Below are 22,266 nucleotides of genomic sequence, written 5' to 3' on the forward strand. Positions count from 1 at the left end.
AATTTGCGAGAGAGAAAAAGAGAAACAGAGACAGAATGCAAATGAGACCACAGGTACTGCACACACTCCAATCTTGGTTGCGGTGCTAGAACCTGAAGGTTGAATTTTTGCTCTTACCCTGACTGTCACTGCTAGCAGAGATGCTTTAAAGAAAGCAAACACCAGACATAGGGGGACTTTTTGCTTTCTGGGTAATGGTCTGCCAGATGTCTCTTTATGGCAGTCATGGGGATATAAAATTTGACACAGTGGTAAGCTCACCTGTACTAAAAGAAATGGCTACTCTTACGGCCCCTCCAGGATGGCCCAACTTAAGGCTACGAAAAGGGACCCTTCAAAGTATCTCTATACTTCAAAAATCCTGCTCCCACAACTATGTTTTTGGCTTTGAAAGAGGATAAAGGTTTCCATCTCCCAGTGTAAGTTTCATCTCACTTTTCAACCCAGTAATGGGCAGTTGGAAATATAAATTTCCTTCAGGGGAAGGCCTCATCTGCAATAGGTGTGAACTGACCCACCAGGCCTAAACCAGTGCATTAAAAGTGTGTGTTGACCAAAGGATGGTTAATATAAGGCCATGGACAGGACACCAGCACTGCAGGTCAGGAAGCCCATGCAAGGCCTGTATGTTTCTTTTACAATTTTTTCTGCAGTAGGAGACACAAAGAACATCAGGCATACACATCCTTCCTGGGGAGACAGCCACACAATCACAATATGAGCTGATCATTACATAAAAAGATAAATCTCCAAAGTACAAAGAATGGTTTTCACGGCGAATTCAGTCAGAATCAATATTTGGAAGAAATAAGTAATATTTTATCTATTGCTGCAAACACACAATCTGCTAAAGGGTCACCCGATTTACACTATTTTACTGCTTTAATTACAGCAGGTCACTGTTCTCACTCTTTTTTTTTTTTTTTTTTTATGAAAATGAGAGCCTACCTGGCAAACCAGATTCAGCCTTGCTCCAGCTCTTGCTTGTCTCCCAAATCTTTGTGATTCTCCAAGCAGCCTATTTTATTTTTAATAGCGCCCAGTAGCGGAGAGGGTGTCAGACCCAGTCAGTGTCTGGTAGGAGAGGGTCTCAGTCAGCACCTAGATTCAGGTGGATTGGAAGTCAGACCCTCAGGCAGCAGCTAGTAAATAATGCAAACATACACAGCCTTGTGGGACGCAAGTGTAATAAGCCCTGCCGGCCAGGTGATCTGGAGGGAGAGGTGAGGTGTTCCCTGGGCGGCAGTTGTTAAAAATCAGGGCTCCAGCTGAGCGTACAGGCTCTTTGCCGGGAGACCCGCGCGCTGTAGGAGCGGAGAGAGAGCTCAAAGATGGCGGCCGCAGCCTGGCTTCCGCCAGAGCGACCGGAAGCCTCTAGCCCCCGCCGAACCGGAAGTCTGCCCCCTTGGGCTCAGTTCAAGGCCCAGCAAGCGGGCCTGTTTGACGCGAAAGATGGGGGAGTTGCAGTCGTGGTCTGCACGGTGCCCGGGAGTAGTGGCCCGCCGGGGGCTGTCTCTCCAATTGTTACCCTCCCGTGGGATCCAGGAACACGGGCCAAGAGAGCCAGGGGCGTCCTCGGTGGCAGCCGCAAACCCCGGAGTGCTGAATTCCCCTGCGGGAGATGCTGGCGCTCCCGGTGGCAGAGAGCCGAAGATGGTGCTCTCTGGCTGCCGCGAGGCAGAGGGGGAGAGCGACGAGGGCACCTGCCAAAAAAGGAAAAAGAAAAGAAGGGGGGAAAAGGAAGAAAAGGCAAAAAGGGAGAAAAAGACGGCACCCTCTGGCTTTCGCAAGGCCGAGGGAGAGCAGGAAGATGGTGCCCACCAGCCTCCAAACCTGGACAGCGTCCCAGCAGACCCCTCCCCCTCAGACCAGTACTTTAAAATTAGCAAATGAACCAGTTTCACGGAAAATCTGGGTGCTTTGCAAAGAGCTGCTTCCGTGGAGGCCCTGAGACAGGTGAGTCCTCTGCGGGCCCTGTAAGGGGCATTTCTAGTTCACCACAGCCCAGGGGTCGCAGGCACAAGCTCTTTTGGTCTTTACAGCCGTATGTTTTGGGGGCTTGGCTCTCAGGTGCTGGTCTTAAAAGTTGGGGTGCCCAATGTGGGGTACGAATCCGCTCCTCAGGGAAGCTCCAGGTTTTGAGTTCCCTCAGGACTGTGGGTCTCAGGGCTGGGGTGAGGTTTCTGGCGAGATTGTGTCTCAGCCTCTCCTACCCTCTTTGGTATGGTTTCCCCTTCATTTGCCTGATGCGAAGGGGTCCCTCTACCAATTTTTAGGTTTTATTCAGAGGAGATTTTCCATATACAGCTGTACATTCCCTGTGTCCCTGGAAGGAGGTGAGTTCAGAATCTTCCTTTGTCGCCATCTTGAATCCTTTTTTTTTTTTTCATTTTAAAAGTTTATTTTGAAGATCATGTTTAAAAAAAAGTTAAAAATAATCCGATAAAATATTGCATGGAATACACAAATTACGTAAGTATGGTGATTAAATCAAATAAGGGAAATATGTTTTCTTTTGCAATTCTGGAAATAAGTTCTGTTGTCGTGAAGGTTCTTATACTTCCAAAAAAGGGAGGGGGTGGAAAGCATGGCAATTAAACCTGCCTCTTAATTATGTAAATATACAGTAGATACCAAATTTTTCTGTTCTTCCCAATAAGTCAGTTTTGATCTTCAGACTATGCCTTGTTTTTTAAAAGATATGATGCTAGAAATTCAGTGGGATTTTGTGGTCTGTCGTTTGCAAGTACAGTAAGTCCCTGTAATAAGATAGGCACAATTGTCTGATCCAAGTAGGCAAGAGTTGGCAAAGACTGGAGGTCCACTTTCCGTTTTGATGACTCTTCTGAGTTAACCTCATTTTCTATTATCCTTCCACTCTCATCTTTTTTTCTCATTTTACCTTGGAAATTGATCTGAGGTGTGAGAGAAAGCATTGGGGTATCACTGCTCTAGAGTATCATGGTTCTGCCTTCATAGACAAACATCGTCATTCATTTTAATCATAGTTTACTCAAAAACCATAGACAGGTAGGTTTCTTTCCTTTTTTTTTTTCTTTTTTGAAACTTAAGGGAAGTTTTGATGAATTTTTTCAAAATAAACGTTGCCTTTTTAGAGGTCAAGTGATGCCTTCAACCCTAGAGTGAGAACACTGCTAGCAACTTTCAAATAGCATTTCACAGATGCAGAAATACCACTTTAACTGGTATCCTTGATACAAAGAGAACATCAGAATGGAGCCCCACAGTGAGAAGCCAGGATCTGGTGCCATCAACAAACAAACTCAGATGACACATTACGAAAACCAGAGTATAGCTTAATAAGAAGCAGCAACATCCATCACTGTGCAGGTGGCAAAGCCCTAGATGCTCTTTGCAAGCTAAGAACATAAAACTACAAAGTAGCACAAGCTGAAACCAAGGTAGCTGAAACATAATACTGTGCAAGAAAAGAGAAAATGTTCAGGAGAGAACAATGAACTATCTAAGAAAAAATAATGAAATGGGAGAATAGGAGATGAAGAATGACGTTTGTAGTGTAACACAAGCATTTGAGACATAAAAGTAAAAATTAAGATTTACTGATGCATTCTACAAATATTTTTTTAGAGCCCACTGTATTCCAAGCACTATTCTAGGCACTTGGGATACACCTGCAAACAAAAAGACAGTGAATGAACTCTGCCATTGGGGAGGCACATCAGGGAGGCAAACAAAGAGGAGGACAAAGGGATTGTGATCTGCATTCATGATAGAAGGTCTACACATGCAGAAGAGGTTTTAGGAAACTCTTCCAAAACATTGAAGACTGAAGTGTCCAGGCTTCACCATATATTGTGAGTTTACCAACTTTAAAACAGAGCCCAAGTCCTAGATGATGAAATACTTGAATACATCTTTAAAGAGTTGTCTAAATGTTTTTTAAATATTTATCCACTTCATGGCCCTTTGAAGTAGGATAAATGAATTGATACTTAGCAAACAAATGTTTTATTAATAACCACTCTAGTTTGGCAAAAGTTATCATGTTGTCATTGTTTCCAGATGGGAGTACTTGCATTCTCTCAAATCCTCTTGTGATCACAAAGTTCTGAGATTAATCTTCCTCTAGGTACCTAAGGCATCATTAGCATTAGATATCCAGACTGGATATCTGGACTATTAGATTTAAGATTTATTGCCTGGTGTGAAACTCACAAGCACACACACACACACACACACACACACACACACTGAACACACACAGGGCAACCCACTTGCAAAATTCTTTCTTAGCCAGGATTATATCTGCATGGGTTTGCTGTATCTTACACTCTCAGTTTCATTTTCCTCATTCCACTTGTAGAGTCATGTCCAAGTGTCTCCTGGCGGATCATAGATAGTCCATCACTCAGAGCAGGAAGATAACAAAGCAGCAATACTTCTGAGGTTGTGTCAGCTTGGAAGGTAATTAAATTTGCTTGCTCTAGTTTGCAATAGTTGTTTGAAGAAGTGAAGCTCTGCCACAAATCATTTTGGCAGCTACCATTACCTTGGTCTGTGAAATGGATATTACGTAGACTCATATGTCAGTCATCGTAATGCCAGCCAAGGAAAATTTTAAGAGGGGAGATCTGTTTGGGGGGGAAAAAAGTGTCCTGCATTGTGCTCTATGCCTGCTGCGCTGTTATTGCTGCTGGTTTCCAGTTCTTATATAAGTTTGTTTTCTTTTATCCTTTCTCTCCATCTCATGGTACTGTTTTCACTTAAATTAGACAAATCTGGGTCCTAATTCCAATGTCAAAATATTTTAGTTGTGTTATCCTGGGACAGTGGCCTTACCGCTCTCAGCCTCAATTCTCTCATCTGTAAAATGGGCATCATGATTCTGCCAACCTAGTACAGTGTTATTTTGCTTTGTTTTTTATAAGGATTAACTGATGGAATGCAAATAAATGACTTAGTCACAGTGCATTCAGTCTACCATTCAATAATGGTTTATTTGATATTACCATGTTCAAGACATTGCATAGAGTAAATGTTTAATAAATGACAGTTATTTTTATTATTATTACTAATGAATGTATCATGTTTTGACATATACCAGGAACTATGCTAGGAATGAAAAGGAGCCAAAAATGAGCAGAACAGTATCTCTAACTCTCCTTCAAAAGCAGTAGCCATGTTGATACACACATACACACACACACACAAATACACACAAATATCCCTTCTCTAATCATGAACAATATAAGGCAGGAAGAGGTTGAAAATATGCCCAAGTTTCTACAGCAAATAGCAAAGGTTTTGCTAAAAGCCAGCTCAGTGCCATTTCTTTTGGACTTAAGCAAATAAAATGCTTCAAAATATTACAACAAAAAATGTGAACAATTCGAAATAAAATTTCCCAAATGGCTTTTCAAAACCCACACCAGCATTAGGGCTGTGTGAGAGAAATAACCATAGAGGAAAATGTCAATCTAAAAAATGACATGTCTTCTGCAGTCTGATAAACTGTTCGTATTACAAACCTAAACTATCCCCAGTGGATTTGTGAGTCATTAAAAATAATAAAATCAATACCTGACCAGTTACCAGATCTGCTCCACAGTCATGTTTGATTCTGCAACCAGACATTTGCCCATAGAAGGAACAGCCCTGTTCTTCATAGTAGAAGAAAAGAAACTGTCAAACCTTACCACTTACGTTCCTTTACTATAATCTGTATCCCTGCAAGTTGTGAAATCACTTTGTATATATTTTGAAGTCATCCCCTCATTCCTGTTATCTGCTCCCTGCCCACCTCCACAAAGTTATTTTCAGAAAAATATTTCATCTCAATTTCACTTTCATAAAATGGGCATGGTGAGTCACTAATTCAATACATCTACAATGTATCCACAGAAGAAAATATAATCTGTAGAGTTCTGCCAAATCCTTTAGGATAGAAACTTGCCAAAAAGCTGTGGAATTGTTTCTGAGACAAACAACAGACAGCACATAGTTCAACACTGTGTCAGATGGGGTGCATGGTGATTTTTGTTTGCAGATGTAGGGAATGAGGAGAGATGTCATCACGTTTCAGCAGAAGAAGAGCAGACAGAAGCGTAGGAGAAAGGTAGAAGGGACTGATAATAACAATATACAACAATAATATTGACAGCTATCATTTATTGCATGCTTATTTATACAGCTGAGAAAACTGTGTCTTCCCCATTGCCACACAGCAAATAGGTGGTGGAGTTTCGATTCAAACCTAACTCCAAAGCCCAGATTCTTAACCATTGTGCTGTAAATCTCGTGAAGCTAAATTTTCTCCTGAAATCGAAATTTGTCTTCTTTTTCTACCCAGCTTGGGCATTCAGTAGCCTAGGGCTGCCCAGGAGTGTACACAGTTACAGATGGGGGTGGAGTAGCAGCAGAGATAGTCTGAGGAAGTAGATCTGTAGCAGAGATCTGCTGCACAGAGCCCACTCCTTCTACACAGACCATGGCTTTGGGGAAACCCATATCCTAAACAATGTGGGTTTAGCTTAAAGTCCCATCAGATAACCAAACATATCCCCAATAGAGGAAGTAAAGTTCAGTTAAATAGGAACTTGCTCCAAATACATTTTGCTTATTCTGTCTCTAATAGCCTCAGTCTTTAGAATGACTTTGCCAGGTATCTGAAATCGACTACATTTCTTATTTCTTATATCGACTACAATTGCTTTCTTTAAGTCACAATCCCTATGTTTACCAGCCTTTGTGTTATTTCTTTCCTTTTCTTTTCTTTTCTTTTTTTCTTTTTCTGCAACTCAGACAACTTTCTAGGTCACCTGTTCCTTGGAAATAACTCTAAAGAAATTGTAAATAGCTAATTGAACTTTAGCACCTTCTGCCTCAGAGTGTACTGCTAAAAAAAAAGTAAATTTTGACTCCAGACAACTCTAATTCAATTCACCTTTCACTCAGCTGGAAGGAAACTAGAGCATAATGTGGAAACTACATATATTTTTTATTTCATTTATTTTAAAAATGTTTTCTTCTAACTAAAAAAAATAGTTACCTATGTATTAGCATTAAATAGAATTTATTTTGCCTGCGTTTAAAAGTTCCTTCAGGGAGGCTGTAAAGATATGTGTCTCTTTTGTCCTAAACAATTCAGTGAAGTTTGAAGCTGACAAAATTTTGATTAGTTGGGAACACCCATGACCCTCCTTCCTCAGCCAAAGAGAAACAAAGGGCATCTCTGAACAGAATGATGTTGTGGTCACTGTGCCCTAGGGATGCAGAAACATCACTGAAATGTAGGTGCATGGCTCATAGGGTCTTCTTTTTTGTCCAAAATTTTCAAAATAAAACTTTTCCAAAGATTGAAGTTAACCCAACCAATAAAGAAGATATACATCCTCACTAATAATACTACTAATATGAAAGAAATCTATAAATAGAGACCCATTCTCAGTAGTATTCTCCTTTAAAAATAGGCAAATTCATCTGGCCTGTAGTGGATATGCCTAAATTCTGGAGAATCAGTCATTCAAAGCCATCGGAAGTTTAACTCTAATTTAAACCAACATCTGCCCAATAGAATGTGCTGCTGACTTTCTCAGCTTTCAAAATAATCTCACGAATGCAACAGCCAATATTTTTGAAAATGAATACACAGAACCTTTCCTTCTAAGTTCCTGCTTTCTAACCCATTGGTCCGGTCTAGATTAACCTTTTTTATGCAGAAAAGTGATCAAGAGAAAGTTGAGCTGGAGACAAGCCTGCACACCCCATGAGGTCAAGTCTAGTGATGTGGGACTGTGTGTATAGTCAAAGGGAAAGTTTTCTTTTTTGCAATACAATAAGTGTGAAAGCTTAAAGAAAAACACACAATAGCTGTATCTATACTTCGGCGAGAATTCTTGGTTGGAAACTGAGAATGCTTGATGCGGAGAGAAATTTTAAGATGTTTGCTAAATATTTAGAATGTATTATAACTACCCAAACCCCACTCCATCTCAGCTTTGGTTTTCTTGAGACACCAAATAGAGATTTAAATGTCTGTTAATAATATTTTTCTGTTAGACTGCTATTTTGATGAATGACACATCTTGCAGTATGAACCCCCATTATATTTAGGTTACAGTGGTAACTTCTAAGGCAATGGTTTCCAACAGTCCCTCCGGCTCCTTCTTCCGCTCTAAAAACACAAAACAATTAATAACAAGCGCTACCTTTAAATAGAGAATTTACATATGATTGCTTCTTTTCTTTTTACATTCAAAGCTTTAATGATTTATTATATAAAGACCTACTGGGAATTGATAGAAAAACTACTGAGTTTTAATAGGTAAATAGAAAAAAATAAGCATTTCATAAAAGAGGAACATTATAAACATGAAAAAATTATTTTTAATATTGAATTTTTAAAATATTTTTTACAGGATATAAGATTAATTGACATACATTGTGTATGTGTGTGTGTATATATATATACGCATATATATATGCTTCAGAGAGTTATGCTTGTTTTGATGTTCGGCTTCTCAGCATCAGTGGTCCCTTTCCTTTCCACTTTCTCCTCTTGGTTGGACACTAGAGGCTCCTTCCACCAGACCCTCCCCTCTCTGCTCCCCTGTGCCAGGAAGTAAGCACTTGACCCAAGCTGTGATTTTGACTCTTGACTGTAATGACAGAAGGACAGAAGAAATTGCTGCTGTTTATTCAGTAACAATGACTACTGAGTATTTCATGCTTTTAAACCCTGCAGCTGCCAGTCTATCTTCAGCCTCACTTAGAACCCTCTCCCCATATATATCTAACAAATTCTCTTTTCAGTTAAACTAGCCAGAATCTATTTTTACTGCCTGAATGCAAATTACCATAACTACACCTATATGTTTGAGTTGCATTTTAAAACTCACTTTTCTTCTGAGTCATCTGATTCATTGTGCAAACAGCTTTGACACTGCAGTGTCATGAACCGTTGTTCACATATATGTTATCATAGCAAACAGCTAATTAAGATACAGTAGTCATAATAGAGTCACTCTGAAAATGAATAAATACAGTTGGTCGGTGTGTTGGCAACTTCCTCACTGACAGCCTATTCCAGAGTCATAAATTTTGTTTGCTTCATTGAGAACTTTGCCTTTAGTCTCCACTCTAGCTATAATAACAGACTGCCTCTATATAGGTGCTTTTCAAAGCACTTTAATATCAATTTTATCATTTCATTTTCATAACCTTGGAAGGCACGGGCAGATAATATTGATTACCATTCTAGAAAGGCAAGAACTGAAGCCTAGAGAAGCTGACTGATAAGGTCACCACGTAGAGTGGTACAGTCAGGATTAGCACACAGGAGTCTTCAATTAAAGAATCAGTGTTGGCTCTGGAGTGATTACCCTGTTCATTAGTCTTCTAAGAAGGAATTATTTCAGCAGTATCTCCTTTAAAAGGTTTGTTCAACCTCTGCTTACACCCACCAAGGGGTCAGGATCTTATTACTTCAAAAATCAGCTGTTTCACTTGTGGACTGTTTTAACTTTATAAAATGCTCTGATTTGAAATATGCTTCTCATATCTTTGAGTCTAGAAAAAAAGAGAACATTTTCATCTTTTCCCCTTCAAATATTAGAAAAGAAATCTTTCTTTAAGTCTTTTCTTGTCCTGGGCAAATTATTTCAACTATTCCCCAATGACGTATTATCTAATCCCTCATCTTGATCATCGCTATTAAGAACACTCAAGGTATGTGGGGTTCTTATTAAAAACAGGGAAAATAATCTAATAAGGTCTGACCAGCGTAATGTACAGTACGATAATTACTTCCAGTAATCCAGACAATCTATATTATTAAGGCTGCCTAAGGTTCATTCACCCTTGGCAATATTCATATAGTATTCTTGTCTTATACTGAGATTGTATCTTCATGTTCATATAAACTTTTCTCTTGTCAGGTTTCCCCCATTCTATCTCTGAATTAGTATTTTTTATTGTTATTCTTGGTGGTGGTTTAATTTTTGTTCCTGATACAGAGCATTAATTCTTGTTCAGTGATGTCTTATTTGTTGTAGATCATCATTCCAGACTCAGAAGGCCATTTGAAATCTTGGTTTTACTGTGAAGGTTGGATTATGGGGGCAGATTCTTCCACTCTGAGACAATCAGAGCCAGTCCTTTCCTTGACTCAGCCTCACAGACAAACAGTCCAGGCCCAGATAAATCTCTACAAATCTGTATAAGATGGGCCATCATCATCCCACTATAACCTATAGCTCTACTAAGAACTGTTGAGGTTTTGAGAGGCCAATTAATCACCCTCCTCTTTGAATTCTAAATCATTTGAGTAATAGATATCAGATTCAGCAAAGCATCAAAATACAAGCTTTATTGCTCACAAAAAATTGGTGACTGTAACGTAAAGCAGAGGCCAATATTAACTTTTGATGTCCATGCCCCTCTCTCCTTCATAGGAAGCTGACCTGTGCTAACACATGGGGGACTAGAGTAGAGAGAAGAACACATTCAGCCTATAGACAGGTAGCTTGGAAACAGAACCAATGAGAGGCAAGAAGGGGCAGTTAGATTAAACAGAGCCCCTTTCCCTAATCTCAGTCATCAGATCAATCACTCCACCTCCAGTGGGGAGAACCACTAAGGAGGGGAGGTCCAGGAATGTTCTCTCAATATGTTCTCTGCTGAGGTGGGAAATGGAAGTCGCACTCCTCCCAAAATGGAAGGAACAAAATAATGTGTCCCCACTAACAAGAAGCCCTGGAGTAGGGTGTTGATCCTGCCAAGCAGGCTGTTTGCTGTCTCTTGCATGAGATTTGTTCATTTCTCCCACTAATCCTTTGCAAATACCACTGCTTGATTAGAATCCTTCCCCCCTTCTCCACTAAAACAAATCTCCCTTTGGTGCTGTTTACTTACTGGGACTGCATTATTTGAGTCATTGAATGTTGAAACACCTAAAGATCAAATTTGTTTCAAAGGCAGACACATCAGATTTAAATAGCTGCTGCCCATGAGATGGAATAAGGCTCTTAGGTATCCAGTGATCAAGGTCTTTACATGTGCATGAAATGCAGATTTAAAGGCCCTGTGACTCCCTATTCAGTCTCACTGGAAAAAATTAACACTCCACCAAAACATCAGTGCAAGTATTAACCAATGTATATACTTAGGGAAAAAAATGTAGGTTAGGGATATGTTACTTGAAAATTTTCAGGAATAAAATTCTAGGTGGATGTGTGTTATTGTTATGTGTGTGTTATTGTTATTGTTATGACTAAACTAAACTTTTAAAAAGGATAGGCTTAAAGCAACTTAACTCTGAGTTTTTGTTTTACTTATAATACTTCCCAAAATTGAAAATACAATTTTAGAAGAGGGGTCAGCAAATATTTTTTGTAAAAGGCTTGATAGTGACTATTTAGGCTTTGAGGTTCATTTAGCCCCTGTTGGGACTACTCAACTCTGCTTTGCTGTTGGAATGTGCAAACAGCCACGGACAATGCACTTTTGAGATTGTATGCTCCTTAAATGACCATCTTCATTAGCTTTTTTCCAGATTGATTTACCAAACTCTGCCTCTTAAATGTGTTTGAATATTTCTACTAAAGATCTTTTCACCTTCTGGAGGTTTTACATCATTTATGCTTACCAAAAATTATTTTTTTCAAAAGGCAGAACTTTTTTCTTTTCCCCTGGATTATTAATAAGGTTTAATTATTTTGGACATATGAAACATAATTATATTTACAAACCAAGTTTCTGCTCAGTCCACAGCTGAGGCTGACAGCCTGCACATTTAAACAATAAAGGGAGCATTAGGTGTTTGATAAAGGATTTATTAGATGAAAATTCTTTGGCTAAGTTAGTTCCTAAAGAAGAACCTGGAATTGTGACGCTCTATGCCAAGTAAGAGAACCCTGTAGCTTCTACTCTAGACACTTGTGAAGTATCTGCTTTATATGCTTAGTTTTTATTTTGAGGTGCCTCTTCATTTATAGATAATAAATGAAACAAGTGGGAAGAAAGTTAATAATATATTCATCATTATTAATATGTAAATAATATTATCAATACATTTATAATTATATTAATGTTTAATACCATAATACTATATAATACTGTATTATTATTTTCTATTAAATTATATATGATAATATCAAAATTATCATTTTAATAATGTAATAATTATGAATATATTAATGAATTATTATTCAAAGACAGGCCTTAGGTCATGTGGACACTCTCTTGGACACATAATATCAATTTAGATCTAATTCTTAGAAATAAACTTTTGTTGGAAAATAGAAATCCTAATTTGTATCTGAAGGTAAATGAAAACTATTATTTTAGCTATGGACATTTTCTCGCCACAATCCAATTTTAAATACTGATTTTTTTTCCTTTTCTTGGTTTTTTTTCCCCAAAGAAACATGTACGGAGGAAAGAAACAGTAATGTAGAGTAAGACTAGATTCATCTTTCCATTTCCTTCCAGAGGTTTTATCAAACCGCCCATTAATTGGTGCCCTCTATTGCTTTCAAACAACTATTAATCGTTACTATATTAAGAAACTTATCAGGGTGGTTAAGAATGATTTCCTCTGCAGTTAATGACAACGGCAGGCTACATTAGGTCAGCCAAACATGTTAGCTTTGCAGAAACACGCTGCTCACTGGGATACTGTATCTCATTCACTGTGGGAGAGTGAAAAATGGGAAAGATGCTGAGCCCAAGCAAGCTCTTTGTGGAAAGCGGGACACACAGGAGCTCCAAGCGTGTATGCAGAGAGGTGGTTGTCTTGGTGGCCAGGGGTTTGAAGGACTTCCAAGTGAAGGCTTAAAAGGGTTTCTCAGATTGTAGCCCACATGCAATGTACATCAGAATCACTAAGATTAAGTACTTAAAATGCAGATTCCTGATTCCCACTTCAGAACGACTTAATGAAAATCTCTGGAATTGCAGCCCAGGAATCTGCCCTTGTTGGTAATCATCTCTAGATGAATTTTATGCATATGAAGGTTTGAAAAGCACTGAATCAGTGGCTCATGCTGCAGAATGTTCTACTTTTCATACTCCACTAGAGATTTCAAATAATGACCCATTGGGTCTTAGGAAGGTCTTGTGCTTATTTGAAAGGCAGATTCTCCAAGCCTATTTGCACAAAAGTAGGAATTCTTAATTATATTGGAGTCATTGACCTTGGCAGATCAAGAATCCCCTGAATTATACATAAAGTGTGGTGTGTTTCTGTATTTTTCCGGGGTGAAGATGTCTATCCTTTATCAGATTTTCAAATAGCTCCCTAACTCCCTCCCAAATTTCTGGATCACTGGACTAAAGGGATCAAATGCAACAGATTTATTCTATTGGAGACTTCATTTACCATGGTCAGGACAGCAGGTCATTTGCTTGATGACAAGAAGAATTAGTCCTTAAAATGTTTTGCAGCTTTTTTATCATAAGTTTTTCATTTCATAAATTATCACCTGTTTCTGAAGTAAAATACCACACACATTCATCATCAACCTAATATCAGAAGTCTGGATCTGAATGTTCCATCAATTGAATGCAAAATTCATGTCAAGGATGGGAAATAGCTAAACTTCTGACCACAAATGCACCCTCTATTTCCTATTATCTATCACAGATTTTGCTTGCATAAAAAAGAAGAGGTTTTTGTGACTGAGATCACCTGTAATTTTTACCCTGGCACTATCTCACTGGGAATATTATGTCTCCATTGTTGTGTGGTAGTCTTTGCACAAAGAAGTTATAACAAGAGAAGAAATGAAGCTAAGTGAAAGTAAATAAGGATAGAACCTACAAATATTTATAACACTGTGAATCTGGGTTAGTGATAAAAAGCTTTATTTATGTCCGGTTAATAATATTGTGTCAAGAAAGACAGCCTCTTAGACAAAGAAGAAGAGTTCTTTATAATGTGAATTTTACAAAAAGCAAAATCTTTAGTTAATATATATAAGCTGAAAGCAAATAACTATTGCAAAACAATATTCTCTAACTAGAGTCAGAACTTAAATTTTGACCTATATCAATAGTACAAATAATAAATCTAGATAGGAAAGAAGTGCTCAATTCTCTTTGAATACAAGGAGACAAAGAATTTGACTCAAGAAAACTGCCTCAGCAATGTACTCAGTGGTCCCGTGGATCTCTCTTGCTTCAACAGTGTGTGGACAGAACAGACACAGGGACGCCCCTTACTCCAGCCTCCAACCACCCTCCAACCTTTTTTCCAGTCACAACCTTCAGAATCAGCCACTCAGCTATCCTCAGTCAGCTGGACCAGCCAACACCATTTTTTGAGCTTAACTCCTTATTACCAATCAACCATAAGCTCCCAGATTCGTCAGAATTACTCCACCAAAGTGGAGGCCGCCATCAACCTCCTGGTCAACGTGCATCTTTGGGCTTCCTACACCTACCTCTCTCTAGGCTTCTGTTTCAACCTCAACATTGTGGCTCTGGAGGGCATAAGCCACCTTTTCCGAGAATTGGCCGAGGAGAGGTACGAGGGCACCGAGCATCTCTTGAAAATGCAAAACCAGTGCAGCGGCCATGCCCTCTTCCAGGACGTGCAGAAGCCATCTCAAGATGATGGGGTAAAACCCAGGACACTATGGAAGCCACCATTCTCATGGAGAAGAACCCGAACCAGGCCCTTTTGGATCTGCATGCCCTGGGTCCTACCCTCGCAGACCCCCGCCTCTGTGACTTCCTGAAGCGCCACTTCCTAGATTAGGAGGTGAAACTCATCAAGAAGATGGGTGACCAGCTGACCCACCTCTGCAGGCTGGCTGGTCCCCAGGCTGGGCTGGGCGAGTATCTCTTTGAAAGGCTCACCATCAAACATGAGTAGGTGCCTCCAGAGCCCAGCGGACTTTGAGGAGCCCTCTGGTGACAGGGCTTCTGCCTGAAGCCCCTGTCTGCAACCACTAGGCAGTTTTTTAAACACCCTGGAGCCCTCTCCCAAGCCTTGGACCAAATGGAAATAATAAAGCTTTTTGCAACAAAAAAAGAAAAAAAAAAAGAAAACTGCCTCACAACAAAATCCTGGGCCCATGGACACTGCAGAAATGCCTAAACTCTAATGTTATTTTTCCACCTGTTTGCCACCTTCTAGCTTATATTCCTACTTGCTAGGAATGCCTGTGACATATAGAGATCACACAATATATACTTCTTCAATAGGTACATGAATAAAAGATAATCACTAAAGAAAGTCGGGATTCTCATTATATTAGGGTAAATATATGAACTATATGAAAAAAATCTCAATGGCCTAAGACAGTACACTTTATTCCTCGCTCCTAGAAAGCTCAGTGCATAACAATGGCAAGTCCTGTTCCATGCAGCAATTCAGAGACCAATATAAATTCTGGACTCTTCTTTCCTGGGAGTCCACATCTAGCCAGAAGGAGGAAGAGAGAGAATGGAAAAAAACATGAGAGGCTTGAATGGGCCACTCCTGGACATGGCATACATCACTTCCACCTACATTTCATCAGTCAGATATCCATCACATGGCCCCACTTAACTACAAAGGAGGCTGGGAAGAGTGGGTAGGCTGTGTACTCGGGGAGGAGGTGGGGAAGCAGGGGGAATGATGGGGTTCAATTAACAATTAGCTTGTCTCTTCTACACCAGAATTAGGGAAAACCCTTTCCTAACCTACGTAAGTCATACCTACCAACTTAGAGCCAACTCTGAGTTTACTTACCTACATTATGGTCTGTGCAATGGGATTTTTTTTTCACTAGCTATTATCCTAAGTAGTAAGATCAACCTAGTTGTAATGTTGAGTGAGTGAGATGCTTACTAGTCTAACAGTACAAGAGGGGCTCTTCTAAGATTTAATTGTTACAACTTACTAAATGTCTCTTGGCGTTTTTAACCACTTAACCAGCAAGCTGTTTATTATTGAATCGTTCTTTAGTATAATTGCCATTGTAGTTCTGAAGTTCTTCCTAAAGAGTCCTAGGTTTTCTAATGTAAGCTATCCTAACTCTCCTCTCCTTCCCATAAGCATTAATCAAGCAATGGATCCTTTTATTCACACTGTTTTGACATGCACGATGTGTGAAAAGCATAGTGAACTAATGGAGTTATCTGTTTCAATCTCACATATTCACCTCTTTGACCCTGTGGGACCATTTCTTAATGAGGCTATCAGTTGTACATACCAATAAGATTGGGATTTATGCAATTACCTCTCAAATCTCAGCTACTCATTAGCAAACTACCTCTTCAGCAGTTAAATGAATTAACCTTTTAGCTAAGAGAGGCTTCATTGCTTTATCCATTTTTACCTCTTACTTTAATATATCATAATAATATGCCTCATGTGCACTGTTCTGCTGATTTATGAGCAAGGTTTTCCATGTTTAAAAAGAGATTCTAAAATTTATTTTTTTATTAATTGTAAAGTCTTTCCCACCTGCCTCTCACCCCCTTCCTCCATTCCATTTTTCTACATTTCTCCAGTATATGTTCATTTTTATAGTCAAAAAAGCAGTTAACCCCAAGGCTTGTTAACAAACCTAAAGGTGCATTTCATCCTTCTTACATTCATGTATTTGATAGTATATATATCAATATTACTCTGAAAAAAATGGGAGGGGAAGGGCTAGCATATTCTATCATAGAAAAGTGCTGTGCATAGAGAGTGTTTAGTAACTAAAACATCAAAAAAAAATCTTGCTATTGTAAGGAATATCTATATCTATATCTATAGAAATTAGCATTACAAGGTATTTTACTTCTAAAATATGCTATTCATGTAACACAGTTTTGAAAATGCTTGGTCTCTTCCACTCCCACTTGCTTTAGTCATTCTCTTTTTTTACTCCTACGTGATATCTAGTTCCTAGGAACATTTTTTTTTATATCTTTATTGGAGTATAATTGCTTTACAATGTTGTGTTAGTTTCTGTTGTACAACAAAGTGAATCAGCTATAAGTATACATATATCCCCATATCCCCTCCCTTTTGAGCCTCCCTCTCATCCTCCCTATCCCACCCCTCTAGGTCGTCACAAAGCATCGAGCTGATCTCCCTGTGCTATGCAGCAGCTTCCCACTAGCCATCCATTTCACATTTGGTAGTGTATATATGTCAATGCTACTCTCATACATTGTTGGGTCAGAAAAGGATTATAGGATGTTTCCATTGTTCCACAAAACCCATACCTTGACAAATGCCATATATACAAATATAAAAAAATTGCTACAGATTACAATGACAACCTTCTTTCTAAGGGCTTTTTTAAAAATTGCAACAGAAGAGAGATTTTTGTCTTTCACCTCTTTTATTTTTTCTCTCCTTATCCCTGATGAAAGTGGAGTCTTTTAGTACAAAATTGTATTGATGGTATCCTATAAAAGGCATTAAACACTTTCAAATACAAGCTTATCTTGTAGATGCTCCATTCTACAGAATCTACTATTATAGAAGATTCTGATGATTATTGTCCAAAGAGATCCACTATTGCCATCCTAAGACAAATCCAGCAGGGAGGACAATCTTCCAGATGGCTCCAAGACTCTAGGGATCAGGGAAATTTAGAAAGGGTACTAGAAAAGAGAGATTGTGGGAGGCCAGGTAATAAAGAAACTCCAGAGAACCAAGCATCCATCCAAGGTGACTCTGCATTGACTATAATAGTACTACCAAAAGAGCAAATCTTTATTTTGCATCAACCACTGAAAATTCTTATGTGTTTATAATTAATTTCTAACACAGTTTTATTTTTATTTTTGACAATTAACTGTACCTACCCACACTTCCAGACACTGTGCACTAGGTAAATAATGTTATTTACAATGACCAGTGACAAAATCTGTCAGTGGTAAATGTAAATTGAACAGAATGTAGTCATGTATTTGACAAAATCAATTAGTCAGGAAAGTGTTAGGCATTTCCTGGATGAGCTTAGACTTCCTAATGGGATAATCAGTTTTGATCTTCTAGTGACCCTGTGAGCAAATGGATTTAACATGCTTTTTATACATCTACTACCTTGCCTCTTATTAGAAGCAGTTTCCCCAAAGAAGGGTACTTTGGTCATATATGCTCATAAAATCTTCCAGAAAACAACAATGTGAATTCAAGAGAGCAGCTACTGCTTATTCTCAGGGGCAACATTAATACTCCCCTTAAACCTTCTCAAGATGATGCTCTTATGATTCAGAGGATGACTTCTGTGGCTTCTTGCATCAGCCTCTTCATTATGTCCTAGTTTCCAGCTTACCCTTATCATGCTAACTTCATAATCAACAGACTGGACACACACACACAAAAAGGAAAAAGGTGAGATTTTGACTCATTCTGTTCTTTTAACTTGCCCATTAGATCAATACTGGTAAAGTGATCAACTGAATCTGATCTTAGAACAGAATTACAAGGAAATTATAACATAAGACTCTTTCCTTAAGTAAATATATCTCTCACTGCTCAAATAGAATGAATAATTAATTTCTAAAAAGTTTTGCCTAAGGGGAAAAATATGTCACTAATAAATTTTCATTAACTTTTTAAATTAGTACATTTCAATTAATTGTTAAATCATCATCTAGAAAAAATCTTAGTCAAAAGATGCATATCACTGACAACAAATGGAAAAAATGTTTGTGTTAAATGGTTTACCTACATTTATGTTATGTACTAAGTTAAAAGTTATGCACACACATGTACATGCCACTAGTTGAAAATAATTTATATTACTTTGAAATATATAATTGTAATTATAGTATTTGATAAAATATTAGGTTACTTAGCTTCATATACTAAACTGTGGATTAGCAATCTTAATTTCAATCTCAAATGACTTCCACATTTACTTCAATTGTATAAAGGTAAGAATATTCAGTGACTACGAACCAAACAGGTGTTATAGAATTCTACTATGCTGGTGGACTACAGGTCATGAAGCAAAAATAGAAAAAAAAAAAAAAAAGAAGAAGAAGAAGAAAAGAAAGTTCCACATCATATACAACATCACAAAAGTACCACTAACACATTTAAACTAAAGCAATAGAAAAATTCAGATTTCAGAATATGGTAGAAATATGACTCAAACCATTTGAAATCTCACTGTCATCCATGTAGTAGGTGGACTGTCTTAAGGTAAAAATAGATGTCTGAAATTAATTTTAGAATCAGATGCTGTATAATCTTATAGAAAACAATTATTCTACTGAGTTCATCCAAATTAGTCAAATGATATAAATGTGCCATTCTTTGGCTGATTGTGCATTCAATGCACATATTTCTAAAGAAGAGTGATCTAACATCGATAATCTAAGCTTTCTTGCTGGCAAACTAGTGAAAAAAGAGTGATATAAGCTTAAAGCAAAGCAAAGAAAATAAATAATATAAATTATAGCAGAAATCAATGAAATTGAAAACAGGAAAATTTTTTTAATTAATGAAAACAAAAGCTTCTTCTTTGGAAAAAAAATGGTAAAATTGACAAACTACTAGAAAAGCTAACTGAGAAAAAAGAGAAAAGACACAATTTTTTAATACCAGAAATGGAACAGGGATCATCACTATTGATCCCATGGACATTAAAAGGATAAATAAAGGAATATTATGACTAACTCTTTACCACAAATTTGATAATTTGGATTAAATGGACTAGTTCCTTGAAAGACAAATTAACAATACTCATATAGGAGAAAAATATAATCTGAATAGCTCTATATCTTTTAAAGAAGTTAAATCAATAATTGATAAACTTCCAAAGAAGAAAGCACCATGACCCATTGGTTTTTTTATTGAATTCTACCAAACATTTAAGGAGGAAATGATACAAATTCCTTACAGTCTCTTCCAGAAAATGGAAGCAGAGGGAGAACTTACTAACTCATTCAATGAGACCAGTATTACTGTAATACCAGATAGAGACATTAAAGAAAGGAAAACTCAAGACCGAAATCTCTCATGGACATAGATGCAAAAATTCAGAATGAAATATTGGCAAATCTAATCCAACGCTATATAAAAAGATTATACACCGTGATCACGTGGGATTTATTCCAGGTATGCAAGGCTGGTTAAACATTTGAAAATTAATTATTGTAATCTATCACATCAACAGGTTAAAGAAGAAAAACCACATGATTATATCATTGATGCAGAAAAAAGAATTGACAAAATCCAATATCTATTCATGATTAAAAAAAAAAAAACTCTTAGCAAACCAGGAATACAGGGGAACCTTGTGAACGTGATAAGAAACATCTACCAAAAAAAATAAAGAAAGAAACATCTACCAAAAACCTACAACTAATATCTCATTTCATATTGAAAAGCTAGATGCTTTCTCCCTATGATCAGGAACAAAGCCCCCTCTCTACTCTTATTCAACATGGTACTGGAAGTCCTAGCTAATGCAAAGAGACAAGAAAAGTAACTAAAATATATACAAAGTTGAAAGGAGTAAATAAAACTGTCTTTGTTCACGGTTAATATGATTGTCTACATAGAAAAACCCAAAGAATCAACAATAGCAACAACAACAACAAAAAAAAACCCTACTGGAACTAATAAGCAATTATAGCAAGGTTGCAGAATACAAGGCAATTTCCTACATATCATCAATGAACAATTGAAATTTGATATTAAATACACAACACCATTTACATTAAGACAGTGAAATAGATATAAATCTTAGGCATAAATATAAGTAAATATGTACAGAATACATGAAGAAAATGACAAAACTCTGATGAAAGAAATTTTTTAAAGATCTAAATAATAGATCCATGTTCATGGATAGGAAGACTTGATATTATTAAGATGTCAATTCTTTCCAATTTGACCTATAGATTTAATGCAGTCCCAATCAAAACACCAGAAAGTTATTTTGTGGATATCAACAAAGTGATTCTAAAGTTTATATGGAAAAGTCAAAGACCAAGAATAGACAACACAATACTGAAGAAGAACAGAGTCAGAGAACTGATGCAAATCAACTTCAAGACTTACTATAAAGTTACAGTAAGTGGTATTGATTAAAAAATAGACACATCAGTCAGTGGAACAGAATATAGAGCCCAGAAATAGACCCACACAAACATACATAAATGGTCCTTGACGAAGGAGCTCAAGCATTTCAATGAAGACAGAATCATCGTTACAACAAATGGCGCTGGAACAATTACATATCCATATACAAAGAAGTTACACAGAGATTTTACATGTTTCACAAAAATTAATTCCAATGGATCATAGACCTAAATGTAAAATGCAAAACTACAAACTTTCTAGAAGATAACACAGGAGAAAATCTAGATGACCTTGGTTTTGGTGATGACTTTTAGAACATCAAAAGTATAATTCATGAAAGAAAGTAAGTAAGTTGGACTTTATAAAATTAAAAATATCTGCTCAGAGAAAGATGCTCTTAAGTGAATGAAAAGACAAGACACAGGTTTGAAAAAATATTTGCAAAATATATCTTATAAAGGACTTATATTCAAAATATACAAAGAACACTTATAACCCAACAATAAGAAAACAAACACCCCAAAAAGAAAATGGTCAAAATTCTGAACAGATACCTCACCAAAGAAGATATATAGATGCCAAATAAGCATATGAAAAGATAATCAACATTATATGTCATTAGGGAATTGCAAATTAAAACAACAAGATAACATTACCAACCTATTAGAATGGTTACAACCTAAAAAATTGACAATACCAAAAGTTGATGAAGATGTAGAGCAACAGGAAATCTCATTCATTGCTGACGCAAATGCAAAATTGTACAGCCAGTTTGAAAGATGGTTGGGAATGTCTTAGAAAGTTAACCATAATCTTACCATTTGATCCAGCAGTCACACTCGTAGGTGTTTTCACAATTGAGTTGAAAACTTATATACACACAAAAACTTGCATACAAATGTTTATAGCAGCTTTATTCATAACCTCCAAGAACCAGAAACAACTAAGATGTCCTTCAACAGTAAATGGATATACACACTGTTTATTCATACAATGGAGTATTATTCTGTGATAAAAAGAAATGAGCTATCAAGCCATAAAAGGACATAGAGTAACAGTAAATGTATATTGCTAAGTGAAAATAAGCTACATATTGTGTGATTCCAACTATATGACATTCTAGAAAAGGCAAAAGTATAGAAATATAAAAGGATCGTTGGTTGCTAGGGGTTCAGTGGGTAGGGCAGAGGGAAGAAAAGGTGAAGTACAGGGGACTTTTAGGGTAGTGAAACTATTCTGTTTTATATTGTAATGGT

General features: G+C 37.4%; 1 pseudogene; it reads left to right on the forward strand.

Moving 5' to 3' along the window:
- The first annotated feature begins 1,331 nt into the window (after positions 1-1,331).
- On the forward strand, positions 1,332-14,857 carry LOC133091779 (ferritin light chain-like; annotated as a pseudogene).
- The last annotated feature ends 7,409 nt before the right edge of the window (positions 14,858-22,266 follow it).

The sequence above is a fragment of the Eubalaena glacialis genome, chromosome 5 (assembly GCF_028564815.1).
Source record: "Eubalaena glacialis isolate mEubGla1 chromosome 5, mEubGla1.1.hap2.+ XY, whole genome shotgun sequence".
NCBI lineage: Eukaryota > Metazoa > Chordata > Mammalia > Artiodactyla > Balaenidae > Eubalaena > Eubalaena glacialis.